Genomic DNA, 20,883 nt, shown 5'->3' on the forward strand with positions numbered 1-20,883 from the left:
TACTTTGTACATATGACAATACAATGCAAATCTTCAATCTATTGTTTGATTATATCCAACATAGTTATTATCATTCTTTGACTTGAAGGGATAAAAAATGTAGGGTGGCAAGGGTTATGCTTTGTTTGGTGTTTTGCAGTTAAATAAAGCACAAGTTCAGTTATGTAGAATATGGTTTCACTTATTCAATATAGAAGTTTTATAAAATGTCTCTGATAAATAATCTACCCAGGTGAGGGTTTGTTGCTGATGGTGTCCTATGTTTTGTTTTATTTAGTGTTGACAGGACATTTTTTGAATTTTGAGATGCTCAAAAAAATCCTAAGTACAAGGTCAGTGTGCACCAAAACCACATCACATTATATCACTCACATTACCTGCACCCCCTCTCCACCTTGATAAAATAAAAGTTGGGCTTACACTGGTTAGGCCTTATCCCTCATTAAAATTGTCCGGCTGATGTTCAAGCACTTCTGTATCTTAATTCTTGTAGTGAAGCCCCCAGCATGTGCTCTTGTCTCTAGTAAATTTTGGCCCAGTCTTGCTCATTGAAATGCTCCTGCTGCTGGCCAGTTGTATACTTCTATGCCATCTTCAGTTTCTTAAATCTTGTAGTATGATGCCAAGCTCAAGAGTATATGCAGTGTTTCAAAAGTGGATCTTCGTCTGAGGTGTTCCAACGTTTGTAATGTAAGTCTCCACTTCTAGCACAGGGATTGCTCCTGGTTTCATACTTATAATCCATCCATGAGCTTTAATTGGTAACTTTGTCTAGGCTGTGATCATGTCATGTCTGCTGCAGGCAGGAGGAAACTTTTCCCTTCTCCTCTTGCCCAGTGATTAGACTGTACATTTTCACGAAAAAATTGGTGAGAAGTTGCAGGAGGGGGCAGACTGAATTCTACTTTTGTTATCATAACAAAGAAATGCACAAGCAACAGTTTTTCCATGATTGTGTTATCTCTGAGCCAACATTAAACCAGGAAGTAGATGGTGAACCCGGATGAGGACCATAACCTTCTCTTACCCTGGTGAATGGTACATGTTTTCTTCCTTACACCCAGATGAGATACATGCCTTCATAAATGAGGTTAATATGGTTTACTAGCTTATTGCCAATTATTATCACACTCAATACATTAATTTGAGAGAGTATTAGGCACAGATGGGGATTGAACCCATGATCTTTGGTTTACGAGACCAACGCCTTACCACTTGGCCACTGTGCCCTCTGTTGGAGAAAGACGGCTTCTTGTTAAATTCGAAAAATGCACTCAAGCTTTATTTAGTATTAGTACTTTGTACATATGACAATACAATGCAAATCTTCAATCTATTGTTTGATTATATCCAACATAGTTATTATCATTCATTGACTTGAAGGGATAAAAAATGTAGGGTGGCAAGGGTTATACTTTGTTTGGTGTTTTGCAGTTAAATAAAGCACAAGTTCAGTTATGTAGAATATGGTTTCACTTATTCAATATAGAAGTTTTATAAAATGTCTCTGTTAAATAATCTACCCAGGTGAGGGTTTGTTGCTGATGGTGTCCTATGTTTTTTTTTATTTAGTGTTGACAGGACATTTTTTGAATTTTGAGATGCTCAAAAAAATCCTAAGTGCAAGGTCAGTGTGCACCAAAACCACATCACATTATATCACTCACATTACCTGCACCCCCTCTCCACCTTGATAAAATAAAAGTTGGGCTTACACTGGTTAGGCCTTATCCCTCATTAAAATTGTCCGGCTGATGTTCAAGCACTTCTGTATCTTAATTCTTGTAGTGAAGCCCCCAGCATGTGCTCTTGTCTCTAGTAAATTTTGGCCCAGTCTTGCTCATTGAAATGCTCCTGCTGCTGGCCAGTTGTATACTTCTATGCTGTCTTCAGTCTCTTAAATCTTGTAGTATGATGCCAAGCTCAAGGGTATATGCAGTGTTTCAAAAGTGGATCTTCGTCTGAGGTGTTCCAACGTTTGTAATGTAAGTCTCCACTTCTAGCACAGGGATTGCTCCTGGTTTCATACTTATAATCCATCCATGAGCTTTAATTGGTAACTTTGTCTAGGCTGTGATCATGTCATGTCTGCTGCAGGCAGGAGGAAACTTTTCCCTTCTCCTCTTGCCCAGTGATTAGACTGTACATTTTCACAAAAAACTTGGTGAGAAGTTGTAGGAGGGGGCAGACTGAATTCTACTTTTGTTATCATAACAAAGAAATGCACAAGCAACAGTTTTTCCATGATTGTGTTATCTCTGAGCCAACATTTAACCAGGAAGTAGATGGTGAACCCGGATGAGGACCATAACCTTCTCTTACCCTGGTGAATGGTACATGTTTTCTTCCTTACACCCAGATGAGATACATGCCGTCATAAATGAGGTTAATATGGTTTACTAGCTTATTGTCAATTATTATCACACTCAATACGTTAATTTGAGAGAGTATTAGGCACAGATGGGGATTGAACCCATGATCTTTGGTTTACGAGACCAACGCCTTACCACTTGGCCACTGCGCCCTCTGTTGGAGAAAGATGGCTTCTTCTTAAATTCGAAAAATGCACTCAAGCTTTATTTAGTATTAGTACTTTGTACATATGACAATACAATGCAAATCTTCAATCTATTGTTTGATTATATCCAACATAGTTATTATCATTCTTTGACTTGAAGGGATAAAAAATGTAGGGTGGCAAGGGTTATGCTTTGTTTGGTGTTTTGCAGTTAAATAAAGCACAAGTTCAGTTATGTAGAATATGGTTTCACTTATTCAATATAGAAGTTTTATAAAATGTCTCTGATAAATAATCTACCCAGGTGAGGGTTTGTTGCTGATGGTGTCCTATGTTTTGTTTTATTTAGTGTTGACAGGAAATTTTTTGAATTTTGAGATGCTCAAAAAAATCCTAAGTACAAGGTCAGTGTGCACCAAAACCACATCACATTATATCACTCACATTACCTGCACCCCCTCTCCACCTTGATAAAATAAAAGTTGGGCTTACACTGGTTAGGCCTTATCCCTCATTAAAATTGTCCGGCTGATGTTCAAGCACTTCTGTATCTTAATTCTTGTAGTGAAGCCCCCAGCATGTGCTCTTGTCTCTAGTAAATTTTGGCCCAGTCTTGCTCATTGATATGCTCCTGCTGCTGGCCATTTGTATACTTCTATGCCATCTTCAGTCTCTTAAATCTTGTAGTATGATGCCAAGCTCAAGAGTATATGCAGTGTTTCAAAAGTGGATCTTCGTCTGAGGTGTTCCAACGTTTGTACTGTAAGTCTCCACTTCTAGCACAGAGATTGCTCCTGGTTTAATACTTATAATCCATCCATGAGCTTTAGTTGGTAACTTTGTCTAGGCTGTGATCATGTCATGTCTGCTGCAGACAGGAGGAAACTTTTCCCTTCTCCTCTTGCCCAGTGATTAGACTGTACATTCTCACAAAAAACTTGGTGAGAAGTTGCAGGAGGGGGCAGACTGAATTCTACTTTTGTTATCATAACAAAGAAATGCACAAGCAACAGTTTTTCCATGATTGTGTTATCTCTGAGCCAACATTAAACCAGGAAGTGGATGGTGAACCCAGATGAGGACCATAACCTTCTCTTACCCTGGTGAATGGTACATGTTTTCTTCCTTACACCCAGATGAGATACATGCCTTCATAAATGAGGTTAATATGGTTCACTAGCTTATTGCCAATTATTATCACACTCAATACATTAATTTGAGAGAGTATTAGGCACAGATGGGGATTGAACCCATGATCTTTGGTTTACGAGACCAACGCCTCACCACTTGGCCACTACGCCCTCTGTTGGAGAAAGATGGCTTCTTGTTAAATTCGAAAAATGCACTCAAGCTTTATTTAGTATTAGTACTTTGTACATATGACAATACAATGCAAATCTTCAATCTATTGTTTGATTATATCCAACATAGTTATTATCATTCATTGACTTGAAGGGATAAAAAATGTAGGGTGGCAAGGGTTATGTTTTGTTTGGTGTTTTGCAGTTAAATAAAGCACAAGTTCAGTTATGTAGAATATGGTTTCACTTATTCAATATAGAAGTTTTATAAAATGTCTCTGATAAATAATCTACCCAGGTGAGGGTTTGTTGCTGATGGTGTCCTATTTTTTGCTTTATTTAGTGTTGACCGGACATTTTTTGAATTTTGAGATGCTCAAAAAAATCCTAAGTGCAAGGTCAGTGTGCACCAAAACCAAATCACATTATATCACTCACATTCCCTGCACCCCCTCTCCACCTTGATAAAATAAAGGTTGGACTTACACTGGTTAGGCCTTATCCCTCATTAAAATTGTCCGGCTGATGTTCAAGCACTTCTGTATCTTAATTCTTGTAGTGAAGCCCCCAGCATGTGCTCTTGTCTCTAGTAAATTTTGGCCCAGTCTTGCTCATTGAAATGCTCCTACTGCTGGCCAGTTGTATACTTCTATGCCATCTTCAGTCTCTTAAATCTTGTAGTATGATGCCAAGCTCAAGAGTATATGCAGTGTTTCAAAAGTGGATCTTCGTCTGAGGTGTTCCAACGTTTGTAATGTAAGTCTCCACTTCTAGCACAGAGATTGCTCCTGGTTTCATACTTATAATCCATACATGAGCTTTAGTTGGTAACTTTGTCTAGGCTGTGATCATGTCATGTCTGCTGCAGGCAGGAGGAAACTTTTCCCTTCTCCTCTTGCCCAGTGATTAGACTGTACATTCTCACGAAAAACTTGGTGAGAAGTTGCAGGAGGGGGCAGACTGAATTCTACTTTTGTTATCATAACAAAGAAATGCACAAGCAACAGTTTTTCCATGATTGTGTTATCTCTGAGCCAACATTAATCCAGGAAGTGGATGGTGAACCCGGATGAAGACAATAACCTTCTCTTACCCTGGTGAATGGTACATGTTTTCTTCCTTACACCCAGATGAGATACATGCCTTCATAAATTACGTTAATATGGTTCACTAGCTTATTGCCAATTATTATCACACTCAATACATTACTTTGAGAGAGCATTAGGCACAGATGGGGATTGAACCCATGATCTTTGGTTTAGGAGACCAACACCTTACCACTTGGCCACTGCGCCCTCTGTAGGAGAGAGACGGCTTCTTGTTAAATTCGAAAAATGCACTCAAGCTTTATTTAGTATTAGTACTTTGTACATATGACAATACAATGCAAATCTTCAATCTATTGTTTGATTATATCCAACATAGTTATTATCATTCTTTGACTTGAAGGGATAAAAAATGTAGGTTGGCAAGGGTTATGCTTTGTTTGGTGTTTTGCAGTTAAATAAAGCACAAGTTCAGTTATGTAGAATATGGTTTCACTTATTCAATATAGAAGTTTTATAAAATGTCTCTGTTAAATAATCTACCCAGGTGAGGGTTTGTTGCTGATGGTGTCCTATTTTTTGTTTTGTTTAGTGTTGACCGGACATTTTTTAAATTTTGAGATGCTCAAAATAATCCTAAGTGCAAGGTCAGTGTGCACCAAAACCACATCACATTATATCACTCACATTACCTGCACCCCCTCTCCACCTTGATAAAATAAAAGTTGGGCTTACACTGGTTAGGCCTCATCCCTCATTAAAATTGTCCTGCTGATGTTCAAGCACTTCTGTATCTTAATTCTTGTAGTGAAGCCCCCAGCATGTGCTCTTGTCTCTAGTAAATTTTGGCCCAGTCTTGCTCATTGAAATGCTCCTGCTGCTGGCCAGTTGTATACTTCTATGCCATCTTCAGTCTCTTAAATCTTGTAGTATGATGCCAAGCTCAAGAGTATATGCAGTGTTTCAAAAGTGGATCTTCGTCTGAGGTGTTCCAACGTTTGTAATGTAAGTCTCCACTTCTAGCACAGAGATTGCTCCTGGTTTCATACTTATAATCCATCCATGAGCTTTAGTTGGTAACTTTGTCTAGGCTGTGATCATGTCATGTCTGCTGCAGGCAGGAGGAAACTTTTCCCTTCTCCTCTTGCCCAGTGATTAGACTGTACATTCTCACGAAAAACTTGGTGAGAAGTTGCAGGAGGGGGCAGACTGAATTCTACTTTTGTTATCATAACAAAGAAATGCACAAGCAACAGTTTTTCCATGATTGTGTTATCTCTGAGCCAAGATTAATTCAGGAAGTGGATGGTGAAGCCGGATGAGGACAATAACCTTCTCTTACCCTAGTGAATGGTACATGTTTTCCTTCTTACTCCCAGATGAGACACATGCCTTCATAAATGAGGTTAATATGGCTCACAAGCTTATTGCCAATTATTATCACACTCAATATATTAATTTGAGAGAGTATTAGGCACAGATGGGGTTTAAACCCATGATCTTTGGTTTACGAGACCAACGCCTTACCACTTGGCCACTGCACCCTCTGTTGGAGAAAGACGGCTTCTTGTTAAATTCGAAAAATGCACTGAAGTCTTATTTAGTATTAGTACTTTGTACATATGATAATACAATGCAAATCTTCAATCTATTGTTTGATTATATCCAACATAGTTATTATCATTCTTTGACTTGAAGGGATAAAAAATGTAGGGTGGCAAGGGTTATGCTTTGTTTGGTGTTTTGCAGTTAAATAAAGCACAAGTTCAGTTATGTAGAATATGGTTTCACTTATTCAATATAGAAGTTTTATAAAATGTCTCTGTTAAATAATCTACCCAGGTGAGGGTTTGTTGCTGATGGTGTCCTATTTTTTGTTTTATTTAGTGTTGACCGGACATTTTTTGAATTTTGAGATGCTCAAAATAATCCTAAGTGCAAGGTCAGTGTGCACCAAAACCACATCACATTATATCACTCACATTACCTGCACCCCCTCTCCACCTTGATAAAATAAAAGTTGGGCTTACACTGGTTAGGCCTCATCCCTCATTAAAATTGTCCTGCTGATGTTCAAGCACTTCTGTATCTTAATTCTTGTAGTGAAGCCCCCAGCATGTGCTCTTGTCTCTAGTAAATTTTGGCCCAGTCTTGCTCATTGAAATGCTCCTGCTGCTGGCCAGTTGTATACTTCTATGCCATCTTCAGTCTCTTAAATCTTGTAGTATGATGCCAAGCTCAAGAGTATATGCAGTGTTTCAAAAGTGGATCTTCGTCTGAGGTGTTCCAACGTTTGTACTGTAAGTCTCCACTTCTAGCACAGAGATTGCTCCTGGTTTCATACTTATAATCCATCCATGAGCTTTAGTTGGTAACTTTGTCTAGGCTGTGATCATGTCATGTCTGCTGCAGGCAGGAGGAAACTTTTCCCTTCTCCTCTTGCCCAGTGATTAGACTGTACATTCTCACGAAAAACTTGGTGAGAAGTTGCAGGAGGGGGCAGACTGAATTCTACTTTTGTTATCATAACAAAGAAATGCACAAGCAACAGTTTTTCCATGATTGTGTTATCTCTGAGCCAAGATTAATTCAGGAAGTGGATGGTGAAGCCGGATGAGGACAATAACCTTCTCTTACCCTAGTGAATGGTACATGTTTTCCTTCTTACTCCCAGATGAGACACATGCCTTCATAAATGAGGTTAATATGGCTCACAAGCTTATTGCCAATTATTATCACACTCAATATATTAATTTGAGAGAGTATTAGGCACAGATGGGGATTGAACCCATGATCTTTGGTTTACGAGACCAACGCCTTACCACTTGGCCACTGCGCCCTCTGTTGGAGAAAGACGGCTTCTTGTTAAATTCGAAAAATGAACTCAAGCTTTATTTAGTATTAGTACTTTGTACATATGACAATACAATGCAAATCTTCAATCTATTGTTTGATTATATCCAACATAGTTATTATCATTCTTTGACTTGAAGGGATAAAAAATGTAGGGTGGCAAGGGTTATGCTTTGTTTGGTGTTTTGCAGTTAAATAAAGCACAAGTTCAGTTATGTAGAATATGGTTTCACTTATTCAATATAGAAGTTTTATAAAATGTCTCTGTTAAATAATCTACCCAGGTGAGGGTTTGTTGCTGATGGTGTCCTATTTTTGGTTTTATTTAGTGTTGACAGGACATTTTTTGAATTTTGAGATGCTCAAAAAAATCCTAAGTGCAAGGTCAGTGTGCACCAAAACCACATCACATTATATCACTCACATTACCTGCACCCCCTCTCCACCTTGATAAAATAAAAGTTGGGCTTACACTGGTTAGGCCTTATCCCTCATTAAAATTGTTCGGCTGATGTTCAAGCACATCTGTATCTTAATTCTTGTAGTGAAGCCCCCAGCGTGTGCTCTTGTCTCTAGTAAATTTTGGCCCAGTCTTGCTCATTGAAATGCTCCTGCTGCTGGCCAGTTGTATACTTCTATGCCGTCTTCAGTCTCTTAAATCTTGTAGTATGATGCCAAGCTCAAGAGTATATGCAGTGTTTCAAAAGTGGATCTTCGTCTGAGGTGTTCCAACATTTGTACTATAAGTCTCCACTTCTAGCACAGAGATTGCTCCTGGTTTCATACTTATAATCCATCCATGAGCTTTAGTTGGTAACTTTGTCTAGGCTGTGATCATGTCATGTCTGCAGCAGGCAGGAGGAAACTTTTCCCTTCTCCTCTTGCCCAGTGATTAGACTGTACATTCTCACGAAAAACTTGGTGAGAAGTTGCAGGAGGGGGCAGACTGAATTCTACTTTTGTTATCATAACAAAGAAATGCACAAGCAACAGTTTTTCCATGATTGTGTTATCTCTAAACCAACATTAATCCAGGAAGTGGATGGTGAACCCGGATGAGAACAATAACCTTCTCTTACCCTGGTGAATGGTACATGTTTTCTACCTTACACCCAGATGAGATACATGCCTTCATAAATGAGGTTAATATGGTTCACTAGCTTATTGCCAATTATTATCACACTCAATACATTAATTTGAGAGAGTATTAGGCACAGATGGGGATTGAACCCATGATCTTCGATTTACGAGACCAACGCCTTACCACTTGGCCACTGCGCCCTCTGTTGGAGAAAGTTGGCTTCTTGTTAAATTCGAAAAATGCACTCAAGCTTTATTTAGTATTAGTACTTTGTACATATGACAATACAATGCAAATCTTCAATCTATTGTTTGATTATATCCAACATAGTTATTATCATTCTTTGACTTGAAGGGATAAAAAATGTAGGGTGGCAGGGGTTATGCTTTGTTTGGTGTTTTGCAGTTAAATAAAGCACAAGTTCAGTTATGTAGAATATGGTTTCACTTATTCAATATAGAAGTTTTATAAAATGTCTCTGATAAATAATCTACCCAGGTGAGGGTTTGTTGCTGATGGTGTCCTATTTTTTGATTTATTTAGTGTTGACAGGACATTTTTTGAATTTTGAGATGCTCAAAAAAATCCTAAGTGCAAGGTCAGTGTGCACCAAAACCAAATCACATTATATCACTCACATTCCCTGCACCCCCTCTCCACCTTGATAAAATAAAGGTTGGGCTTACACTGGTTAGGCCTTATCCCTCATTAAAATTGTCCGGCTGATGTTCAAGCACTTCTGTATCTTAATTCTTGTAGTGAAGCCCCCAGCATGTGCTCTTGTCTCTAGTAAATTTTGGCCCAGTCTTGCTCATTGAAATGCTCCTGCTGCTGGCCAGTTGTATACTTCTATGCCATCTTCAGTCTCTTAAATCTTGTAGTATGATGCCAAGCTCAAGAGTATATGCAGTGTTTCAAAAGTGGATCTTCGTCTGAGGTGTTCCAACGTTTGTACTGTAAGTCTCCACTTCTAGCACAGAGATTGCTCCTGGTTTCATACTTATAATCCATCCATGAGCTTTAGTTGGTAACTTTGTCTAGGCTGTGATCATGTCATGTCTGCTGCAGGCAGGAGGAAACTTTTCCCTTCTCCTCTTGCCCAGTGATTAGACTGTACATTCTCACGAAAAACTTGGTGATAAGTTGCAGGAGGGGGCAGACTGAATTCTACTTTTGTTATCATAACAAAGAAATGCACAAGCAACAGTTTTTCCATGATTGTGTTATCTCTGAGCCAACATTAATCCAGGAAGTGGATGGTGAAGGCGGATGAGGACAATAACCTTCTCTTACCCTGGTGAATGGTACATGTTTTCTTCCTTAAGCCCCATACACACGGTCGGACTTTGTACAAACTTTTCCGTGGACTTTTGTACAAAAGGCGTGGTCCACAAGTTTGTATTGCATACACACGGTCGGACTTTTTGACAACAAACAAGAACGTAATGACGTCACAACGTACTGACGGTGCTTCAAAAGAGGACGTTCAATTCTCTGGCGTCACCCTTCAGGCTCCGTCTGCTATTTTCGAGTTAGTGGACGTTTGGTCGGTGTAGATTCGCGGTTTTTTCGTTCCGTGCGTTTCTTGTTAGTTTCCGACCGATTTGACCAACTAGTTATGTTGCGTGATCCTAGGAGAGAGCGTGCTATTTATGGGCTTGGAGTTCTTGCTATAGCCCGGTCTAGGAATAATCAGAGTAGTAGGGTGAGGAGTATTTGGTCCAAAACTTGGCTACTTAATCGAGACCAATTTAGCCATATGCCCTTATTGCGTGAGCTGCAGGAGAATAATCCAAATGATTTTCGTAATTATCTCCGGATGACCGACTCCTGCTTTCAGCAACTATTGTCCTTGCTGTCCCCCTATATCATGAAGCAGGACACCTGCATGAGAGCTTCTATTCCAGCAGAACAAAGACTCATAGCCACCTTGCGTTATTTGGCGACAGGGAGGAGTCTCCAGGATATTAAGTTTACCACTGGTATATCTCCGCAGGCTCTGGGAGTCATCATTCCTGAAACATGTTGTGCCATCATCCAAGTCCTGCAGAAGGACTATATGCGTGTAAGTTTTTTGCTTTAATATCACCTTCCTGTTTTCCAACTCAATTTATATTTTTGTATTCCATCCTTCCCATTTTTTGGATCTGCTGTGAATGCATGTCCTCTTTGTCCTCCTGCATACTGTAACCTCTTTTGTGGTCTACGTGCATATTTCCCCTCACTAACCTCCCCAGCATGTCACCCTGGGCCCGTATACACCTAGCCTAGTGCTAGGGATGCACCAAATGGGTTTTTTGTTTGCTGAAGCCGATACTGAAACAGCACCGATCCCGAAATTGACTATTTTTTAAAAATAATTTTATACAGGAGATGGTCAGAGACTGGGTACATGCTACAGGAGATGGTCAGAGACTGGGTACATGCTACAAGAGATCAATGCAGCCTCATCAGTGCACATCATATGCAGCCTCACTGTCCCCAGCAGCCTACCAGTGGCCATCATATAGCCTGCCTGTGCCTCACCAGTGCATATAAACATACATATCTAAAAACACAAACACATAAATAAACATACACACAGAGAGGCATACAAATATCTATCTATATCTATCTATCTATATATATATATATATATATATATATATATATATATGTGTGTGTGTATCTAGATATATATGTGTGTATATATATATAGAGATATATAGATATAGACAGTCCTTTTAAAATTGGGAGCTGCAGCTCTGTACTTTAATCTCCATGCTGGGTACTGCACTGTAGGGGGAGGCAGAGAGCACAGCACACACTGCTAGATTCCTCTCCGTTGCTTTTGCTTTCATAGTAAACGGCGTGTTCGAGCTCCTGCACACCTGATTTCCACATCCGCTGAGGAGCCACCGCTGTGGAGAAGGAGATTTACACTGAGACCCCACAGGCTGCCTGTAGCATGGGTGAGGAGGGAGGAGAGGAGGAGAGAGTAAAAATGGAATTGCACCCCTGTGATGGGTGGCATCAGGGGCGGGACCAAGGCCAGAAGCCCCCGCCCCATGTTCGCACCAGGATTGGTGAAAATTCTCTTTCGGCTTCTTGCCGAAAGGGCCATTTTCAGCCAATATATTTCTTTGTCTGAAATTTCGGTGCATCCCTACCTAGTACTTCACACTTTATTTATAATGCTTCATTCCTTACCCTAAACACCACCTAAAATGTGTCAATCTTATTCCTGCCCTTAAATTTATGCAGAGTGCAAGAGTCCCTTTTTTGTGTTCCACACACTTATTTTAACACCCCAAAAAAAACAAGAAAAACCCCCAAAAAAATAAAGCAAACAATAATAAAAAATGCAGAGTAAACCAATACAACTACTCTATCTGCAGATTTAGCTAAACACATACACTGTGTACCTTATTTTTGGATTTAAGATTGCTGCCTAAATATTTTAAATAATGTAGTGCAAGGGCCTGCCTGATTACCTTCAAAATTTACAAATTCTACTTTGGTTAGGATTAACTTATCATTATGAATGTCTCCCACCATCCCTATGCTGTCCCAGCTTCCTGGCTTTTTAACTTTGTCATATCGATTACTCATAAATTAAATTTTTTGGGGTTTATGATGTATGTCAAAATGTGTGTAGATTTGGACAATGTGCATTATTCTTTTTGTTTTATACCACTTCTTACCTATCCACTGGCCTGACAATCTTGGAAAGATGGATGTGTTGGCCAAATTAAACTTACATTTTAATGCATTTAGTTCTCATTGAAGCGTTGACTTGTCCAAACCATCATACACAACTCCCCCCCCCCCAAGTTTTTGGGAATGTGCCACCAGAGAGGGTGAGGGAACATATAATTGTAACTTATCATTTTAGAGGAAAAAAACATTTAAATGTTCTACTATTATGTTGCCCCACAATGTTTGTGTCAACTATGTTTGCAATTTTATGTACTCGGGTATTAAGATTTTTTTCTTTGTTTGATTCCACAGTTTCCTTCAACCACCCAGCAATGGCAGGATGTGGCGGCACAGTTTGCCAATTTATGGAATTTTCCCAACTGTGGAGGTGCCATTGATGGCAAGCATGTGAGGATAGTTCCACCGCCAAACTCGGGATCGTATTATTTTAATTATAAAGGATTTTGCAGCATAGTTCTGCTGGCTGTGGTGTCTGCCAAATATGATTTTTTATATGTTGATGTTGGGATGAATGGCCGTCACTCTGATGGAGGTGTGCTGATGCATACTGAATTTTATGACCGGCTGTAGAAAGGGACCTTGCATTTGCCACCTGCTCAAGAAAATATTGAGGGACTAAATTTTGTGTTTGTGGCAGATGAGGCCTTTTCTTTGGGGGAACATATTCTCAAACCCTTTCCAATGAGGAACCTAACCCCAGAACAAAGGATTTTCAACTATCGTCTGTCTCGTGCCCGAAGGGTAGTTGAAAATGCCTTTGGCATTCTTTCAAGCAGATTCCGTCTCTTTTTAACTGCCATTAACTTGGCAGAATATAAATTAAATCATGTAGTGTTATGCTGCTGCATCCTCCATAATTTTTTAAGGAGGAATGCTTCCAGCTATATTGCCTCAGGGCAAACAGATGATGCTTTTTCCGGACCAGCTGAAGAGGCTGTGATGCCAGCTCTGGAAGGTGCGCGTGCTGGTTTGGGCTCCCACAATGGCCGTCTTGTCCGGGAACAATATATGGACTACTTTGTTGGTAGAGGGGCAGTGCCTTGGCAGCAAAATGTGTTTACTAACTTGTAAATATATTACTTATTCATAAAATAATATTTCTGTTCAACTACTGTTGTCTGTGTTTCTTATGTTTGCAAATAGCCATGATCTTTGTCCTTTTTGCCACTAGTTTAAACCAACCTGATGTGCAACATGAGGTGTCAATCTCTCTTTGAGCTAACTTTTATATTGTGCTGTATCTCGGCTACACACATTTTAGAGTACATGGTCAATGTAACTACAACAACTGAACAAATATACTGGTATTGAGCATTGAAATAAGAAGCCACACATCGTTTTTAGTTTAACTTTTTTAATCTGTGCCACATTTAAAGATTAAAATCAAATTTTTGTTTTTTGGATCATTTTTTTTTTAACTCCAAAAATATATTTTTTTTTTCACATTTTTATTTAAAATCAACATATCTTTTTTTTTTATTTTTTTTGTGATCATTTTTTTTGAACTCCAAAAATATATATTTTTTTTCACATTTTTATTTAAAATCAACATGTTTTTTTTTTTTTTTTTGATAATTTTTTTTAACTCCAAAAATACATATTTTTTTAAAATATTTTTTTTTAAAATCAACATATCTTTTTTTTTCTTTATTTTTTTGATCATTTTTTTTTGTAAAATCAAAGTATAGATTATTTTTTTTGGATTTTTCATAAAACATTTTTCAAATAACAATAACATTGGAATGGGGGCATCGCATCAACACCATGCAGCAGGAAATGAAGAAAATGATTATTTTGCTAAAAAGGTATTAGATTCTTCCCAAAATATCGATCATATTCTTCATTTCCTGCTGCATGGCATTGAGGCGATTGCGCATGGCATCAATCTCCCCATTCCATGCCATGATCTGGCCGATCAGCCTCTGTGCACTGTCTGTAGTGAACGCTTCAGGTTGTTGGTCCACAAACAGCACATCATCTAAAAATGGGATAAAAAACATGTATTTAGAAATATGCATATATACATAGACATAGATTACATGAAGCTGGGGTGTCAGACACTCACCTGGTGTGTTCACTTCCTCCACCTCTCTTTCCTCCACCTCCTCTGGATTTCTGTGCCATTCAGGCTGGTGGGGTTCGGGGTCCTGGTGGGGTTGGGGGTCCCGTCGGGGTTGGGGGTCCTGGTGGGGTTGGGCTTTCCGGTGAGGTTGGGGGTCTTGGCGGGGTTGGGTGTTTCCGGTGAGGTTGGGGGTCCCGGCGGGGTTGGGTGTCCTGGTGAGGTTGGGGGTCCTGGCGGGGTTGGGTGTTCCGGTGAGGTTGGGGATCCTGGCGGGGTTGGTGTCTGAGTCTTCTCTGCCCTATGAGAATCAAACAAAAGGTATACTTTAGCACACAGATATGAAACATTGCTTTGAGGTGGTGTACAATTTTCTGTTAATGAAGAGATCCAAGGTGAAGACAATGAAATTTCCCTTTTAAACATACTGAAATACATTTCAAAGACAGCTAAACAATAACGTTACGAAGTTTACTCATTACGTCAAATGATACAGACGAAAACAGTTATAACCCTGGATCAGCTAACAACATCCTATGCGGTATACGAATTTAGTGCAAATACACGTACGGTTTACGAATCTAGTGTGAATATACGAACGGTATACGAATTCATACACGTCGCTATGTATAATGTGAACTTAGGACAGGTACTTACTTTTTCGGAGCACCTTCTTAATTTGGAGGTACTTATCCGGCTCCCTCAATTTTATGTCGGACCATCGTTTTCTCAATTGGTCTTTAGACCTTCGCACCCCAAATTTCTCCTCCAGAGTCTTCACCACACGAGTAAGGATTTGATCTTTGACCAAATTGGGATGCAGATATGGCCCATGCTTCCCATCATAATCATCCCTTGTCATAATGGCCACCATCTCCACCATTTCTGCAAAGGCCATGTTGGTGGCCTTGAATCTCCTAGATCGGGATTCCTCCTCACTGGATGTCTGTCTCTCCGCCATGTTTACTTTCCTCCCACTGCGCAACGAAGAGAGAAGGGGCGGGGAATATTACAGAAAAAGAACGTCAGGGGCGGGCGACGCAAGCGTAGTTTCGCGCATGCGCACTGTATGTTGAGCGTACCGCGCGGACTATATCCGATCGGAATATACGATGACACCCTATATGCAATCGAAAAAATAGAGGATTCATTTTTGGGGATAAATATGTGTATGGAAAGTTTATCACATACACATATGTGTATATAATTAAAATAGTCCGGCCATGAATAAAGACGATTAAAGTCAATAGTACACGAACGTTAAATATTAATTAAAGCATGGCGGAATCTGTAACGTCACGGCCCAACGTCATGACGCTCGGAGAGCGGAGATTTGACGTATACGCCGTGTATAAAGCACGAGCGTATGATGCAACGTAACGTTCAGCATAGGCGGGAGATGAACGCAAGTTGACGGAAACTGAAAGACCATAAAGGAAGGTACGTTTCTAAAACTTTTCCTTATCGCTGGTACTGTAATGTTTTTCACTTAAGTACATGGGCACGAAAAAAAAATTCAGTTTTGTTAAAACGTTCTTTTGCGTTGATACATGTCCCCTGGGTCACAAAGTTTTTTCAGACAATAGCTTGCATATTGTTGATTAAAATTCTGACTTTGGCATTCTCACATAGGCTTTTAAAATAGGGTGTTCTGTGGGTTTATTACTTGTCACAAACAAACTTAAATGGTTTGCTATTGGGTGATGTCAATGTTCAAGTCAAACTCATGTTCGAGTTGAACATACAGCCTGTCCCTACAGCTTAAATAAAGGATCATATTTTGAGCAGCTTATGAGCTATACGCCACCAATTATGGTTTGTTTTTTCTTATGTTTTGCAGAGATCAAAATGGCAAAGTCAAGTTTAAATTCTCATGAATTCCTTAGCCAATTTATTGAAAAATACAGGGAGCTCACTTGTCTGTGGCAAGTCAAAAATAAAGACTATTGCAATAAAAACCTGAGGATAGCAGCAATTGAGCAACTGGTGCAATTAGCAAAAACAGTGTACCCCAGAGCAACCTACAGTTTAATAAAGACCAAAATTGGGGGCCTCAGAAGCATGTATAACAGGGAACGAAAGAAGATCGAGGAATCCAAAAAGAGTGGAGCAGCAGCTGAAGAGGTCTATGTTCCCAAGCTGTGGTATTTTAATAGCCTCCATTTTTTACGGGATCAAACAGTACCACGTAGATCGCTCTCTACACTGCCCTCCGCATCAGCTGAGGCCACCGATACTGAGCCTGATCCTACACAGGATGAAGAGGAGGAGGAGCTCAACTTGACTCAGGTATAGCATTGTTGAAAATCTTGGCTAAAAAAACTTTTTCATAGATTTTATATATATATATATATATATATATATATATATATATATATATATATATATATATATATATTATATTAGTGTGTGTGTTGTTAATTAGATGCTAGTATGCCTAAAGCAATTAGTTGTCTTAAAAAAGTGAGTTACATAGTAATAGACAAGTAGTGGCCAAAAAGGATTTGAACAGTGGCATAACTAGAACCTTCAGGGCCCCGATGCAAGAAACCATAAAGGGCCCCCCTGAACCACAGCCAGGGCCCTTCCCTCGGATGCCGGTGGTGGAACTCCAGGGCGTGGTACCAGGTATGACCTTTGTGAGCCCTGTAGTTCCACCACTGGTATCAGTAGTTTTTTGGCCTATTACTTTGAAAATTTGTAGGTGCCCCATTGGGGGACAGTCCTTAGGCAGGATGGGGTCCCCGTCCCCAGAAGAGATGAGGTCCTTTTCTCCAGGGCAGATGAAGTTACTGACCCCAGGTGAGAAGGGGTCCCTGTACCCAGGGGGAGATGGAGGGGGTATGTAATAGTGTGTGGGGGATGAGGTCTTCTCACTCACCATGACCAAGCTGTAGGTCGCACACTCATTCATGTTGGCCTGGGCTCCATCCAGTGTGCTGGACGGGTGATCAGCATATCTCCCAGAAAGACCTTTCATCATCTGTGTATGACGGGGTAGGAGGGGGGCTGGCAGACAAGCCTGCAGTGTCCTCTGGGGGGCTCTCATAGGGCTGCACTGCATCTGTGTGCTTAAAGTTTGTTTACCCAGGAGAAGTATGCAGTGCAGTGTGGGCCGGACTCAGGGGGGGGGGGGGGCACAACTCTGGCTGGGGATAACAGACATCGGACTGAGCGGCAATGCATGGAGCAGGAGAGGGGTACTCTGAGGAGCCGGCCGAGGACACAGGTCACCCTCCACCTCCACCACCTGTGTGCATGGTGCACTGGTACCCCTAGCTGCCTATGTTGCTGCTGGCCATATGTAGAGGGGGCTGCATGGGCCCCCTGCATCACAGGGCCCGGTTGCGGTCGCGACTGATTCACCCCCTATAGTTACGCCCCTGGATTTGGACAAGAATGATAAATGCTGGAGTCAGATTGATAGTCTTTACTAATTGGACACATTACAAATTAAAAAAGTCATGATCTGAAAAGTGTTTGTGATGGATGACCAAACATTAAAATTATGTTTTTTCACACATAGGAACTTTTGAGCCAAGAAGAGGCTGGGCCCAGTAGCCAGACAACAGAATGCAGAATCCCTCCCCTGCGTCATCCCAAAAAAAGGGCCAGGAAGAGCCAACACCTGGATGATGCCACAGCTGACTTTCTAAGTAGGGCTACTTCCGTTATCACCACAGCACCCGATAGTGCTGAAGGGTTTGGCTGTTTTACAGCTAATAAACTCCGAGAAATTGACCCAGATCAAAGGGAGCTATGTGAGGGGATCATAATCCAGCTCTTCAGCAAGGCCAGGAAGCGTGAGCTAACCACAAAATCACATGTGTGTAATTTGGACCACACACCTTTACCTCCTCCACAACAAGCCTACCCACCTCAGCAAGCCTACCCACCTCAACAAACCTACCCACCTCAGCAAACCTACCCACCTCAGCAAACCTACCCACCTCAGCAAACCTACCCACCCCAGCAAGCCCACCCACCTCAGCAGCATGGTGGTCAGTGGCAAAATCAGCCCCAGGAGGCACAACAAGGCCAGTGGTCTGGGGAGTTTAGAGGCTTCTGATTTAATAAGCTATAGCTTTGGTTTTCAGTGTATTATTTGCTCTTTGGTTTTTAATTTTTCTTTTTGATTTGTGGTGACAGAAAATATGTCTAAAATTATTTTACAATTTGATTTATGTTGTGAATGTACAATAAAAAAAAAATGGCCAAAAAATTAATTGTTTTTGGATATCATTGGCACACAAGTCCTATGTCAAAATATGTTTGTTAGTACTTGGTCAGTATCACCAGCAAATCATATTTATTATTACTAAGCCATTAAATTAAGATAATGTACGCTGCATTTCCAAAATTCAAAATTTGACACGTCACGAATGTGCTAACTAAATTACGAATGCTAGTTTTACAAGACCGACCTCTTCGTGCTGGTCCTTACTTCCGAGCATGCGTGTTTGTACTTCGGACTAAAGTCCGATGCTTTTGCGTACACACGGTCGGACTTTGCTCCATCGGACTTCTGTTGTCAAAAAGTTTGTCCGTTCGCAGAGCCAACAAAAGTCCGATGAAAGCAGAAAAAGTTTGTCCGATGGAGCGTACACACAGTCGGATGTTGCTCCAAAACAGCTAATTTGCATGTTTGTTGTCAAAAAGTCCGACCGTGTGTACGGGCCTTTACACCCAGATGAGATACATGCCTTCATAAATGAGGTTAATATGGTTCACTAGCTTATTGCCAATTATTATCACACTCAATATATTAATTTGGAAGAGTATTAGACACAGATGGGGATTGAACCCATGATCTTTGGTTTACGAGACCAACGCCTTACCACTTGGCCACTGCACCCTCTGTTGGAGAAAGACGGCTTCTTGTTAAATTCGAAAAATGCACTCAAGCTTTATTTAGTATTAGTACTTTGTACATATGACAATACAATGCAAATCTTCAATCTATTGTTTGATTATATCCAACATAGTTATTATCATTCATTGAGTTGAAGGGATAAAAAATGTAGGGTGGCAAGGGTTATGCTTTGTTTGGTGTTTTGCAGTTAAATAAAGCACAAGTTCAGTTATGTAGAATATGTTTTCACTTATTCAATATAGAAGTTTTATAAAATGTCTCTGATAAATAATCTACCCAGGTTAGGGTTTGTTGCTGATGGTGTCCTATTTTTTGTTTTATTTAGTGTTGACAGGACATTTTTTGAATTTTGAGATGCTCAAAAAAATCCTAAGTGCAAGGTCAGTGTGCACCAAAACCACATCACATTATATCACTCACATTACCTGCATCCCCTCTCCACCTTGATAAAATAAAAGTTGGGCTTACACTGGTTAGGCCTTATCCCTCATTAAAATTGTCCGGCTGATGTTCAAGCACTTCTGTATCTTAATTCTTGTAGCGAAGCCCCCAGCATGTGCTCTTGTCTCTAGTAAATTTTGGCCCAGTCTTGCTCATTGAAATGCTTCTGCTGCTGGCCAGTTGTATACTTCTATGCCATCTTCAGTCTCTTAAATCTTGTAGTATGATGCCAAGCTCAAGAGTATATGCAGTGTTTCAAAAGTGGATCTTCGTCTGAGGCGTTCCAACGTTTGTAATGTAAGTCTCCACTTCTAGCACAGGGATTGCTCCTGGTTTCATACTTATAATCCATCCATGAGCTTTAGTTGGTAACTTTGTCTAGGCTGTGTTCATGTCATGTCTGCTGCAGGCAGGAGGAAACTTTTCCCTTCTCCTCTTGCCCAGTGATTAGACTGTACATTCTCCCGAAAAACTTGGTGAGAAGTTGCAGGAGGGGGCATACTGAATTCTACTTTTGTTATCATAACAAATAAATGCACAAGCAACAGTTTTTCCATGATTATGTTATCTCTAAGCCAGCATTAATCCAGGAAGTTGATGGTGAACCCGGATGAGGACAATAACCTTCTCTTACCCTTGTGAATGGTACATGTTTTCTTCCTTACACCCAGATGAGATACATGCCTTCATAAATGAGGTTAATATGGTTCACTAGCTTATTGCCAATTATTATCACACTCAATACATTAATTTGAGAGAGTATTAGGCACAGATGGGGTTTGAACCCATGATCTTTGGTTTACGAGACCAACGCCTTACCACTTGGCCACTGCGCCCTCTGTTGGAGAGAGACGGCTTCTTGTTAAATTAGAAAAATGCACTCAAGCTTTATTTAGTATTAGTACTTTGTACATATGACAATACAATGCAAATCTTCAATCTATTGTTTGATTATATCCAACATAGTTATTATCATTCTTTGACTTGAAGGGATAAAAAATGTAGGGTGGCA

At 40.2% G+C, this 20,883-nt stretch overlaps 9 non-coding genes across 9 annotated transcripts; all 9 read right to left on the minus strand.

Moving 5' to 3' along the window:
* Nucleotides 1-1,157: 1,157 nt before the first annotated feature.
* TRNAT-CGU (transfer RNA threonine (anticodon CGU)) lies at nt 1,158-1,229 on the minus strand. The gene has a single exon. It is a non-coding gene; the product is annotated as a tRNA-Thr (tRNA).
* A 1,223-nt stretch (nt 1,230-2,452) lies between these two features.
* On the minus strand, nt 2,453-2,524 carry TRNAT-CGU (transfer RNA threonine (anticodon CGU)). Its single transcript has one exon. It is a non-coding gene; the product is annotated as a tRNA-Thr (tRNA).
* Nucleotides 2,525-3,747: 1,223 nt separating this feature from the next.
* Nucleotides 3,748-3,819, minus strand: TRNAT-CGU (transfer RNA threonine (anticodon CGU)). The gene has a single exon. It is a non-coding gene; the product is annotated as a tRNA-Thr (tRNA).
* Nucleotides 3,820-5,042: 1,223 nt separating this feature from the next.
* Nucleotides 5,043-5,114, minus strand: TRNAR-CCU (transfer RNA arginine (anticodon CCU)). Its single transcript has one exon. It is a non-coding gene; the product is annotated as a tRNA-Arg (tRNA).
* A 1,223-nt stretch (nt 5,115-6,337) lies between these two features.
* On the minus strand, nt 6,338-6,409 carry TRNAT-CGU (transfer RNA threonine (anticodon CGU)). Its single transcript has one exon. It is a non-coding gene; the product is annotated as a tRNA-Thr (tRNA).
* Nucleotides 6,410-7,632: 1,223 nt separating this feature from the next.
* TRNAT-CGU (transfer RNA threonine (anticodon CGU)) lies at nt 7,633-7,704 on the minus strand. The gene has a single exon. It is a non-coding gene; the product is annotated as a tRNA-Thr (tRNA).
* A 1,223-nt stretch (nt 7,705-8,927) lies between these two features.
* TRNAT-CGU (transfer RNA threonine (anticodon CGU)) lies at nt 8,928-8,999 on the minus strand. Its single transcript has one exon. It is a non-coding gene; the product is annotated as a tRNA-Thr (tRNA).
* Nucleotides 9,000-19,340: 10,341 nt separating this feature from the next.
* Nucleotides 19,341-19,412, minus strand: TRNAT-CGU (transfer RNA threonine (anticodon CGU)). Its single transcript has one exon. It is a non-coding gene; the product is annotated as a tRNA-Thr (tRNA).
* A 1,223-nt stretch (nt 19,413-20,635) lies between these two features.
* On the minus strand, nt 20,636-20,707 carry TRNAT-CGU (transfer RNA threonine (anticodon CGU)). The gene has a single exon. It is a non-coding gene; the product is annotated as a tRNA-Thr (tRNA).
* Between the last annotated feature and the right edge of the window lie 176 nt (nt 20,708-20,883).

The sequence above is a fragment of the Lithobates pipiens genome, unplaced genomic scaffold (genome assembly GCF_037356315.1).
Source record: "Lithobates pipiens isolate NorthernLeopardFrog02 unplaced genomic scaffold, aLitPip1_a1.2 Scaffold_13, whole genome shotgun sequence".
Taxonomy (NCBI): domain Eukaryota; kingdom Metazoa; phylum Chordata; class Amphibia; order Anura; family Ranidae; genus Lithobates; species Lithobates pipiens.